This window comes from Rattus norvegicus, chromosome X, assembly GCF_036323735.1.
Source record: "Rattus norvegicus strain BN/NHsdMcwi chromosome X, GRCr8, whole genome shotgun sequence".
In the NCBI taxonomy this organism is placed as follows: Eukaryota; Metazoa; Chordata; class Mammalia; order Rodentia; family Muridae; genus Rattus; species Rattus norvegicus.
This window is the reverse complement of record NC_086039.1, coordinates 7,721,201-7,733,638: the sequence shown is the minus strand read 5'-3', so window position 1 is coordinate 7,733,638 and position 12,438 is coordinate 7,721,201.

The window sequence follows — 12,438 nt, the reverse complement described above, 5'->3', positions numbered from 1 at the left end:
ACAACAGTCTTCAAGCCTTTGTTTAATCTTAGACATTTTGGCGTCCTGGAGAATGGCAATACAGTTTCTCACATTATGTGTTTCTGAATAGCACTAGAGATGAATCTACCATATCTTTTGTTATCTTTTTAATTTCATTTTATTTACTATATATTCATTTTATATATTATATTATTGGGGGCTGCACAGCCACAGTGCACACATGCCACAGCACACATATAGAGGTCAGAGCACAATGTGCAGGAGTCATTTTTCTCCTTCTACCACATGGGTCCCAGGGATCAAACTCACGTTGTCAGCTTGGCAAGCACCTTTACCTGCTGAGCCATTTCTCTGGCCCTGGTCTACCATTTCTTAAAACAATATTGGGCACTCTCAGCACTAATAATATTTGGAAATGGGTAATTGTTGTTAGGGGGTCTTCCTGTGGACTTAGCAGCATTCACTGGTATACCCAAGTCATGATAACCAAAGCTACCCCAGACACTGCCAAATGAGCCCCTGCATCAGATGAGGGGGAGAAAAATGTCCCTAATTGAGAACCACTGTCCTAAAGGATGTTATATGAAAATATTCATTCTAGGAACAACACCAGCCATCTCATTTCTAGGAAAGAGTACATATGTGCCATAGTGCAGTAACATACTCAAAGTCCATCTTAAAGTACAAGGAACAAAGAGATGTGTATTGAGGTCAGTCATTTAGTTTGAAATATATTTTTTATTTATTTTAAATATATAATGGTATACAGATTTAACAAATTAAGTAGAGCAAAAGGTTAATTGCAGAATCTAGGTGTCTAGGTTTTTGAGTGTTCATTGCAACATTATTTCAACTTTCCTGTGTGTTTGAAAATGTTCACAATAAAATAATGGGAAAAGAAGAATTCATGCATATTTAACTATCACAGCTAGGAAATCAAGAGGTTCAATTCACTTAATTATCATAGAGAAAAAACTACAGGGAGAGAACTTGTCAGTCCTGACAGGGATATTCTTTTTCCTCCAAATTGTACTATTACATCTAATTAATCTAATCACAAGAAAAAAAACCACCTAATAGTCACAGAGCAATTCAAAATACTGAACATGGGTCAGAGTTAAAAGAGGATTCAGAGTCATTAATTGTCCTGCTTTGTAGCTGATGAAGCTGAGTCCTGGAGAGATCATGCCCTGTATTTTTACAGAGCTGCTTTGCACAGTAATCGTTTTCTGTTTTCCAATTCCAGGGACTCTATCATTATCTTGACACTTTATTAATTAAAAATAACCATTAGAAACTATTTTCCCTATAGGAGGTTCACCATCTAATGAAGTCAGAAATTTTCAAATATCCCAGTTAAATTACATACATCACCTCCCGGGAAACATTTCTGACCCTTAATTATGGTGACTGCTTCCTTGAAGCATTTCATTAGGACATAGTTGGGCAATAGTTTATGAAAACTATTGAATGTTAGAAAATGTGTGTATAGTACCCATTCTATTGTCAGTGGAAAGTTCACACATTAATACCAACGTGAAATAGTGATGGTGCTGCCGTTGTCCTTCTGAGAGTTTTACAACCAGATAACGCCATGACTACAGACTAACATTTTAGGTTTAGTATTTTGCAAATGTGTAAAGAGCAGGGATGGAATGAAAGATGCTTAGAAGCATTTGTCATCATAGAAATGCAAATGAAAATTTACAATGTAATTCTATTATACTTCTATAGAGTGTCTAAAATGTACATCTGATCACTCAAGTTAGTAAGGTTGCAACACAAATGGAACTGCCATGTCCTGCTTGCAGGGACAAAATGCGGCAGAGTCATGTTGGAAACCATATTCATAGTTGCTCCTGGAGGTCAAATCATGGCAATAACCTAGCAATTGTACTTCTAGATTCTTATTCACAAAAAATGACATTAAATATCCATAGTATAAGTACTATGAGAGTTGTATATAGCAGATTTAGTAGCACAGAAGACAGCCAGAAATACTCTTTATCAATTAAAAGGTAAATAGATAACAGTATAGGTGTGCAATGCAGTACCACCAAACACCAGATGGAAGGAATTAATGCAGACATTGGTTATATCAAATTTACTCAAGACAGAGAATCCAGAGTTTCAGAGCTACCATTTCACCCTAGTATTTACCAAGTGCCCAGTCCCATGGCTACTTGGTTTATGTGATATATTTTCACACTATATCTTAGCCACTTTTCTCTTGTTCTGATAAAACACCAACGTCACTTATAAAACTTTGGCTTATGGTTCTAAGGCCTTAGAGACAAGATGGTAGATTGAAAGCATAGTAGTAAAAACAGCTGAGAGCTCACATCTCAAACCACAAGCAGGAAGCAGAGAGCACACTGGCAATGGCACAAGCCTTTGCAAACCTGGAGACTGACCCCACTGACAGACTTGCACCAACAAGGCCACACCTCCAAATGAAAACATTCTCCCGCTGGAGAATGAAATATTCAAATGTCTGAGATTTATGGGGGACATCTCATCTAACCCACCATAAACTGCAAGGTTGTTTTGAGGTCATTTACCATAACTCCCTAACCCTCTTAAGGACAGCTCTGTAAGGGGCCAGGCAGTGAGATGTCTCAGGAGGTAAAGACACTTGATGCACAAGATAGATAACCTGAGTTCAATCCTCAGAACCCACATAAGGTGAAAGGAGAGAACCAACTCCACAAAGATATCCTCTGACCTCTATACATTTGCCAATGCACATGTGCCCTCATACATAACACATACATGTTTAAAGGGCAAGCATGAAATAAACATAATAATAATGAGAGAGAGAGAGAGAGAGAGAGAGAGAGAGAGAGAGAGGAAAAGTCTCTCTATAAAGTATCAAAATAAAATCAGAGAGGATTAAGTTCAGAGCTCACATCTAAACTTGTGGATCCTTTATCATGAAGGCTGTGAGCAAGGCAAACCTGTCTGTCCTTGATAAGAGATCTGGCAGTCTTAGCTCGTTAGCAAATTGAGTAATGAGCTAATATAGTGGTGGGTTACCTTGGGGTAAGGAACTAGGTCAGTTTTCTAGCTATCAAGTTACAGTTAGCTTAGCTGGCAATGTAGTCAGAAATCTGGGATGAATAAATTATAATCTAGGAGTCATATATTAATAAAAATAGTTGGTCTATAGTTCACTGTCTAAACAGTCCCCAGGTCCCTGTGGTCTCCATTATAACTTGAACAGAGTCAGTCTGGCCTTCAAGCCTAGAAGACAAAAAGCTTTCTCCTGTGGAGTAGGTATGTGAAAAATGAGAAATGACTCACCTTGACTTAGGCAGTATGAGGCATTTAACGCTCTGGGCATCCTCTGTTTGTTCAGTGTAAGACAAGCCCTGGCAGCAGGCAAAGCAATGAAGCAGTGTTTCTCAGTGCTTATCATAACACAATCCAGGTAGAATCTTGTCACTGTGCCCAAATCTTTTTCATAGACCTTGGGGGATCACTGTTAGTCTTTGGGGGTCTTTGTCTATAACAACAAGCCCAAACATTTAACATTATATTTAGCATATTTTTCACAAGATTGAGAGCCAGTATCCACCAAGCATATCTGAGTTAGACAACCTGTGTTTGTTTAATTGCTTGTTCTAGATGTGTCTAGCAAATAAAGTGAGAACACTGTGACTTAATAACAGTAGCAAAAACAAGGCTAAACATATATTAAAGGCAATGATCTTTAACTTTTTATTGTTTAGAAATCAATATTTACCAAGGCAGAATAGAACAAAAACCTTAATTACTAAGTGACTTTGACAGGCTGTACTCCTAGAAACAGTGAACCGGGGACTGCCCATAACAAAGATGGTACTGGAGCCACAGGACAGTGTGAGGGGTGTGCAGTGCAGCTTGGCGGCAGGAAGTGGCCATGGGAGCTTATGTGCAGCTCCACAAAGCAGAATACAGGCAAGCTGGGGGGAGGGAGAGAGCAGAGTTTGAAGCAGTATTCTGTCTCCTAGCAACTCTGCTTAGGCAGGGGAGCAAGCTCCAGGTGCTCTGGGCAATGTAGGGTGAGGGAGCTTGCGCCTGCGCCATAGAGTGCCCAGCAGAGAAGTTGAGCAGGCAGCAGAGGCCGCAGGAATGAGGAAGCCCCAGAAGCAGCTTGACAGAGCAGGGAGCGAGAGAATGTGGAGAACTTGGGATAGTTAGGCCACAGCTGCAGGGAGCAAGAGTGAGGGGCGGGGTGAAAGTGCACAGCAGAGAATGAGGAGGAAGAGGAATGAACTATGGATCTGTGGATCAGTGGAGAGTTCTGAAAGCACCTTTAAGCGGCTATGTAGAGTTATTGGTTTTTGGATAATGGGGCCAAATTTAGCCTGTGAATTAGACCAAGAGGCATGGCATTGAAGACATTCCCATCTGGGTGAGAGTAGGAGGGGAACTAACGATTTCCCTGTTCCAGCCTCCCAAGAACAAGGTAGCTAGAGATCACAGCCAGGCCAGTTCACCAGGTCACACAGTGAACTAGGGCCTGAGCTCTGGGATTGCTGTGGATCTCAGAGCCTGAGGGAGAACAGTTTACCTAAATTTAGGATTTTTTTCAGCAGCGAGAAAGAACTGCTCCCCAGAGAGCAAGAGGAAGGAAGTCACCCAGGGGTAGAGGTCCTAGAACGAAGGTCCTGTAAGAACCTAAGCAAATGTATACAACACAGTATGAACATATTTAAAATAACCTCATCTTCTCCCAGTCATACAATGGATATAGGCCATGAGAAAGGGAGTTGAGGATGGAATAGAGATAAAGACAGACAGGAGAGAGAGAGAGAGAGAGAGAGAGAGAGAGAGAGAGAGAGAGAGAGAGAGAGAGAGAAGAGAAGAGAAGAGAAGAGAAGAGAAGAGAAGAGAAGAGAAGAGAAGAGAAGAGAAGAGAAGAGAAGAGAAGAGAAGAGAAGAGAAGAGGAGAGGAGGCCGGCCAGAAACACGTGGAGAGATGGAGGGAAAGAAGGGACAGAGAGAGGAAGAGAGTGAGTAGGGGGCAAGTAGCCCCCTTTATAGTGAGTCGGGCACACCTGTTTGTTGCCAAATAACTGTGGGGCAGAGCCTAGAAGAAATGCTAACATTAGAGCAAGATTTCTAGGCAGCCAATTGCCTTGGGTAGTAGCTTAGCCTTTACTCTGTTCACACTTATTGGGTCTGTTTCTCTTCAAAGTCATTTATTCCTGGCATCTATCACAGTTTCATCAAAATTCCCAATCAACTCTTGCTTTATAGAAATAAAATTACTTCTTCTTCTATCATAAAACAGGCAACAACTATATTGCCTGAATTACTGTAAACCAGAAACATCACTGACTGTCTTTTTAAAACTAAGGGTATGGAAAGAAAAAAATCACTAATTCTAAAGAAAAAATGAATACTTGAACATTTCTTGTGTTGGTTATAATAAATGATTGTAGAATTTAGAGCCTTTTCTCAAGATTAACAGTCAGTGGGAAAATATACTTGAGATGTGAAGTCCACATTCTTTTAACTTTTTAAAAATCATATGATTCAAAAATCAGAATGCAGATGGACAGTCTTGGTCTTGTTGTGGTTCCTATGTGTCTCAATTCCTCCTCCATCTCATACAGACATTCACCTTTACTTATGTCATACATATCTTTTTCTTCCCCTAAGCAAATGTATACAACACAGTATGAACATATTTAAAATAACCTCATCTTCTCTCAGGAAAGGTAGCATTCACTGCTCTCTAGCTTACTGTTCTCATATAACGATAATGCCTGCAGGTTTTTAATATCAGTATATGAAGCATTTTCTTATTTGCTAACTAAATAGTATGTGTGTGAATTCTATTGTCACTAGTTAACTAGGTTGTTTCCCAACTTCTATTCATATTATAGATAATGCTGAAATAACCTTACATATATATCAAGAAAATTTAATAATATTTATTCAGTCTCAGGAAAATGCAGATTGTTTTCATCACACAACTTTTTATTTCTAAATTTACCTTTCAAGCATTGATTGGTTAATCTTCCTTGTCAACTAGATTTTTGAATCAGCATGGAAACACACCTCTGGGTATGTGCAGAAAAGTTTTTCCAGAGAGGTATAACTGAATAGGAATGACCAAATCTGAATGTGAGCTGAAGACCTGAAATGAATAAAAAATTAGAAAGCAAACTGAGTCCAACATTCTGCTCCATCACTGCAAACACAATCCAGCTGTCTTTTGGTGCTGCTTCCCTGCCTTCTTCACCATGATGGACTATTCTCTCAAGCTGAAAACTCAAACATACCTCTCTTTCCTTAAGTCTGTATCAACAGAACACCATGTGATAAGTATCTGATTATTTCTGCAAACGGTAGTTCTTGAAATTCTTAGAGCTGTTGAAAAAAAGCCTTTGTTATATGGTTATACAATAAAAATTAGAACCATGAATAAGAGCACTTAAAATGGGCTTTGCTGGAGTTATTCACTAAGCTTCACAAATATCATGTTACTACATGACTAGACATCAGCCCAAAGTATAAGAGACTTCTTTATACTACTAGAAGAAATGCAGCACAGTGCTCCTAGTTATAGATGGAAGATTTCCCTCTGAAACATCCATACATGGCCAGAATCTTGACTTACACTACACAACAGAATTTCAGGATGAATCCATATGAAGCAGAACTAGATTTACTAAGAAAGGAACAAGATAATGAGTATACTATACACTTTAGATTTATGTGTAGGCACAGAGAGAGAAAGCTGCAACTATTACAGTCTTTTAAAAATACTATTATTAAAATATTATTGTTGCACATGTACATGTACATATGTGTACATGTCTCTAGATGTCCCTTTGAGCTGGAGTTACAAGCAGTTGCAAATTGCCAGGACTGAGTACTGGGAATTGAACTTAGGTCCTCTGCCAGAACAATACATGTTCTTAAGCACTGAGCCATTTCTTCAGCCACACAACTGTTACAGTTTTAATGTGAAATATCCCACACAGGCTCATTTTCTTGAACATTTAGACCCTAGCTGGCAGTGCTATTTGGGAGGTTAAGAAAGCTTTTGGACATGGGGTGTCAATGGTAGAGGAGAACTGAAGAGCTACTTTGGGAAATATTTTCTAAGATTCAACTTCAAAGTAAATGTGGTCCAAAGAGGCTCTATCTGAAGCTGGCTGCGGAACTTGGTGTTATTTAAGAGGTACTGATGTTACAGACATGCAAATACATGTAGTATGAGGTCATGGAGGCTTACATCAAAGTTCCAAAAAGGCACTGAGACCAGACAATGTATGTTAGGGTCATGGAGCTACTGAATACGCGATATATAAAACTATGATTGCAAAGTCTAACTCACCATGAAGACTCCAGGGTGTTGGACATGCCAGGAATGCGGAACATCTGCTGAGGAAAGTTGTGGGCATTAAGTCAAGCTGTCAAGAAAGAAGGCACGTGTGTTCCATGCCTGTTGAATTTCAAATGATTCCATAAGTTCTTAGTGCTAGATATAGAGCTATAGAATTTGGTATAAGGTGTCAGTCTTGATTTGACACTTTCTTTCTTCACTATGTCCTCACTTCTCCCTTTTGGAATTAGAATTTTAACTCTATTCCAATGTATATAACTCATTTTGTTTTCTAATTTTACAGGAGTTCACAGATGAAAAATGTCTTTAAGTCTCAGAAGATATTTAAGACTTTGAACTTTTTAACAATGCTGATGCTGCTAAGAATGTGGAGACTTTTGAAGTTAGACTGAATGCATTTTGAATTATGGGATGGACAAGAAGCCTGACAGAATATTGTGGTTTGTACATGAAGTGTCCCCCACAACTCTCATGTGTTTGATCATTCAGTTTTCAGTTGTTGGCAATAATGAGAGAGGTTGTTAAACCTTTTGTGCTTAGGACCTGACTGAAAAACAGTACTCTAAGGGTGGAGCTATGAGGCCCTGACTTACTCTAGTGCTGACCTCGGTGCTCTCTCTCTGCTTCCTGATTAGTGGTATATAACATGCTGCTATACAATCTTCTGTCTCTATATCTTTCCCAATAAAATGGATTACACCCACCCTCTCAAAACAAATCTTTGTTTTCTGAAGTTGTTTATGCCATCTATTCAGCCAGTGATGAGAAAAATGACAATAGAGAAACTATGTATATTAGTATCTCTCTGTATATGGTTTTGTCCTTTTTAAAGTTACATTCCTCAAAGGTAATTTATAACCAGAGTTAAAGGCTAAGAGGATTTTAAAACTTAGAGTTTAAAAACGAAGTAAAGCACATGAATTTGAAGACATATTTATATTATCTTAATTTCCTTTTGACAATGAAACAATAAAATGGTTTATGAGGTATATCCTAAGTATGCTGATGAAGTCAAACTCAAAAGTCACATGCACTTTGCTCTTAAGCAAACATGGTCCAATTGTTTTAAGTAACTGAGATGTAGTGCAGAAAGTGTGTCTCTATGGGCAGTTTTCACTGATGTTATTCTTCAGTTGTATGGAAGTTCTTTTTTTTTTATTTTTATTAACTTGAGTATTTCTTATATACATTTCGAGTGTTATTCCCTTTCCCGGTTTCCGGGCAAACATCCCCCTCCCCCCTCCCCTTCCTTATGGGTGTTCCCCTCCCAACCCCCCCCCATTGCCGCCCTCCCCCCATAGACTAGTTCACTGGGGGTTCAGTCTTAGCAGGACCCAGGGCTTCCCCTTCCACTGGTGCTCTTACTAGGATATTCATTGCTACCTATGGGGTCAGAGTCCAGGGTCAGTCCATGTATAGTCTTTAGGTAGTGGCTTAGTCCCTGGAAGCTCTGGTTGCTTGGCATTGTTGTACTTTTGGGGTCACGAGCCCCTTCAAGCTCTTCCAGTTCTTTCTCTGATTCCTTCAACAGGGGACGTATTCTCAGTTCAGTGGTTTGCTGCTGGCATTCGCCTCTGTATTTGCTGTATTCTGGCTGTGTCTCTCAGGAGCGATCTACATCCGGCTCCTGTCGGTCTGCACTTCTTTGCTTCATCCATCTTGTCTAATTGGGTGGCTGTATATGTATGGGCCACATGTGGGGCAGGCTCTGAATGGGTGTTCCTTCAGTCTCTGTTTTAATCTTTGCTTCTCCCTTCCCTGCCAAGGGTATTCTTTTTCCTCATTTAAAGAAGGAGTGAAGCATTCACATTTTGATCATCCGTCTTGAGTTTCGTTTGTTCTAGGGATCTAGGGTAATTCAAGCATTTGGGCTAATAGCCAATTATCAATGAGTGCATACCATGTATGTCTTTCTGTGATTGGGTTAGCTCACTCAGGATGATATTTTCCAGTTCCAACCATTTGCCTACGAATTTCATAAACTCGTTGTTTTTGATAGCTGAGTAATATTCCATTGTGTAGATGTACCACATTTTCTGTATCCATTCCTCTGTTGAAGGGCATCTGGGTTCTTTCCAGCTTCTGGCTATTATAAATAAGGCTGCGATGAACATAGTGGAGCACGTGTCTCTTTTATATGTTGAGGCATCTTTTGGGTATATGCCCAAGAGAGGTATAGCTGGATCCTCAGGCAGTTCAATGTCCAATTTTCTGAGGAACCTCCAGACTGATTTCCAGAATGGTTTTACCAGTCTGCAATCCCACCAACAATGGAGGAGTGTTCCTCTTTCTCCACATCCTCGCCAGCATCTGCTGTCACCTGAGTTTTTGATCTTAGCCATTCTCACTGGTGTGAGGTGAAATCTCAGGGTTGTTTTGATTTGCATTTCCCTTATGACTAAAGATGTTGAACATTTCTTTAGGTGTTTCTCAGCCATTCAGCATTCCTCAGCTGTGAATTCATGTTTAGCTCTGAACCCCATTTTTTAATAGGGTTATTTGTTTCCCTGCGGTCTAACTTCTTGAGTTCTTTGTATATTTTGGATATAAGGCCTCTATCTGTTGTAGGATTGGTAAAGATCTTTTCCCAATCTGTTGGTTGCCATTTTGTCCTAACCACAGTGTCCTTTGCCTTACAGAAGCTTTGCAGTTTTATGAGATCCCATTTGTCGATTCTTGATCTTAGAGCATAAGCCATTGGTGTTTTGTTCAGGAAATTTTTTCCAGTGCCTATGTGTTCCAGATGCTTCCCTAGTTTTTCTTCTATTAGTTTGAGTGTGTCTGGTTTGATGTGGAGGTCTTTGATCAACTTGGACTTAAGCTTTGTACAGGGTGATAAGCATGGATCGATCTGCATTCTTCTACATGTTGCCCTCCAGTTGAACCAGCACCATTTGCTGAAAATGCTATCTTTTTTCCATTGGATGGTTTTGGCTCCTTTGTCAAAAATCAAGTGACCATAGGTGTGTGGGTTCATTTCTGGGTCTTCAATTCTATTCCATTGGTCTATCTGTCTGTCTCTGTACCAATACCATGCAGTTTTTATCACTATTGCTCTGTAATACTGCTTGAGTTCAGGGATAGTGATTCCCCCTGAAGTCCTTTTATTGTTGAGGATAGCTTTAGCTATCCTGGGTTTTTTGTTATTCCAGATGAATTTGCAAATTGTTCTGTCTAACTCTTTGAAGAATTGGATTGGTATTTTGATGGGGATTGCATTGAATCTGTAGATTGCTTTTGGTAAAATGGCCATTTTTACTAAATTAATCCTGCCAATCCATGAGCATGGGAGATCTTTCCATCTTCTGAGGTCTTCTTCAATTTCTTTCCTCAGTGTCTTGAAGTTCTTATTGTACAGATCTTTTACTTGCTTGGTTAAAGTCACACCGAGGTACTTTATATTACTTGGGTCTATTATGAAGGGTGTCGTTTCCCTAATTTCTTTCTCGGCTTGTTTCTCTTTTGTATAGAGGAAGGCAACTGATTTATTTGAGTTAATTTTATACCCAGCCACTTTGCTGAAGTTGTTTATCAGCTTTAGTAGTTCTCTGGTGGAACTTTTGGGATCACTTAAATATACTATCATGTCATCTGCAAATAGTGATATTTTGACCTCTTCTTTTCCGAACTGTATCCCCTTGATCTCCTTTTGTTGTCTGATTGCTCTGGCTAGAACTTCAAGAACTATATTGAATAAGTAGGGAGAGAGTGGGCAGCCTTGTCTAGTCCCTGATTTTAGTGGGATTGCTTCAAGTTTCTCTCCATTTAGTTTAATGTTAGCAACTGGTTTGCTGTATATGGCTTTTACTATGTTTAGGTATGGGCCTTGAATTCCTATTCTTTCCAGGACTTTTATCACGAAGGAGTGTTGAATTTTGTCAAATGCTTTCTCAGCATCTAATGAAATGATCATGTGGTTCTGTTCTTTCAGTTTGTTTATATAATGGATCACGTTGATGGTTTTCCGTATATTAAACCATCCCTGCATGCCTGGGATGAAGCCTACTTGATCATGGTGGATGATTGTTTTGATGTGCTTTTGAATTCGGTTTGCCAGAATTTTATTGAGTATTTTTGCGTCGATATTCATAAGGGAAATTGGTCTGAAGTTCTCTTTCTTTGTTGTGTCTTTGTGTGGTTTAGGTATAAGAGTAATTGTGGCTTCGTAGAAGGAATTCGGTAGGGCTCCATCTGTTTCAATTTTGTGGAATAGTTTGGATAATATTGGTATGAGGTCTTCTATGAAGGTTTGATAGAATTCTGCACTAAACCCGTCTGGACCTGGGCTCTTTTTGGTTGGGAGACCTTTAATGACTGCTTCTATTTCCTTAGGAGTTATGGGGTTGTTTAACTGGTTTATCTGTTCCTGATTTAACTTCGATACCTGGTATCTGTCTAGGAAATTGTCCATTTCCTGAAGATTTTCAAATTTTGTTGAATATAGGTTTTTATAGGAAGATCTGATGATTTTTTGAATTTCCTCTGAATCTGTAGTTATGTCTCCCTTTTCATTTCTGATTTTGTTAATTTGGACGCACTCTCTGTGTCCTCTCGTTAGTCTGGCTAAGGGTTTATCTATCTTGTTGATTTTCTCAAAGAACCAACTTTTGGTTCTGTTGATTCTTTCTATGGTCGTTTTTGTTTCTACTTGGTTGATTTCAGCTCTGAGTTTGATTATTTCCTGCCTTCTACTCCTCCTGGGTGTATTTGCTTCTTTTTGTTCTAGAGCTTTTAGGTGTGCTGTCAAGCTGCTGACATATGCTCTTTCCTGTTTCTTTCTGCAGGCACTCAGCGCTATGAGTTTTCCTCTTAGCACAGCTTTCATTGTGTCCCATAAGTTTGGGTATGTTGTATCTTCATTTTCATTAAATTCTAAAAAGTTTTTAATTTCTTTCTTTATTTCTTCCTTGACCAGGTTATCATTGAGTAGAGCATTGTTCAATTTCCACGTATATGTGGGCATTCTTCCCTTATTGTTATTGAAGACCAGTTTTAGGCCGTGGTCCGATAGCACGCATGGGATTATTTCTATCTTTCTGTACCTGTTGAGGCCCGTTTTTTGACCAATTATATGGTCAATTTTGGAGAAAGTACCATGAGGAGCTGAGAAG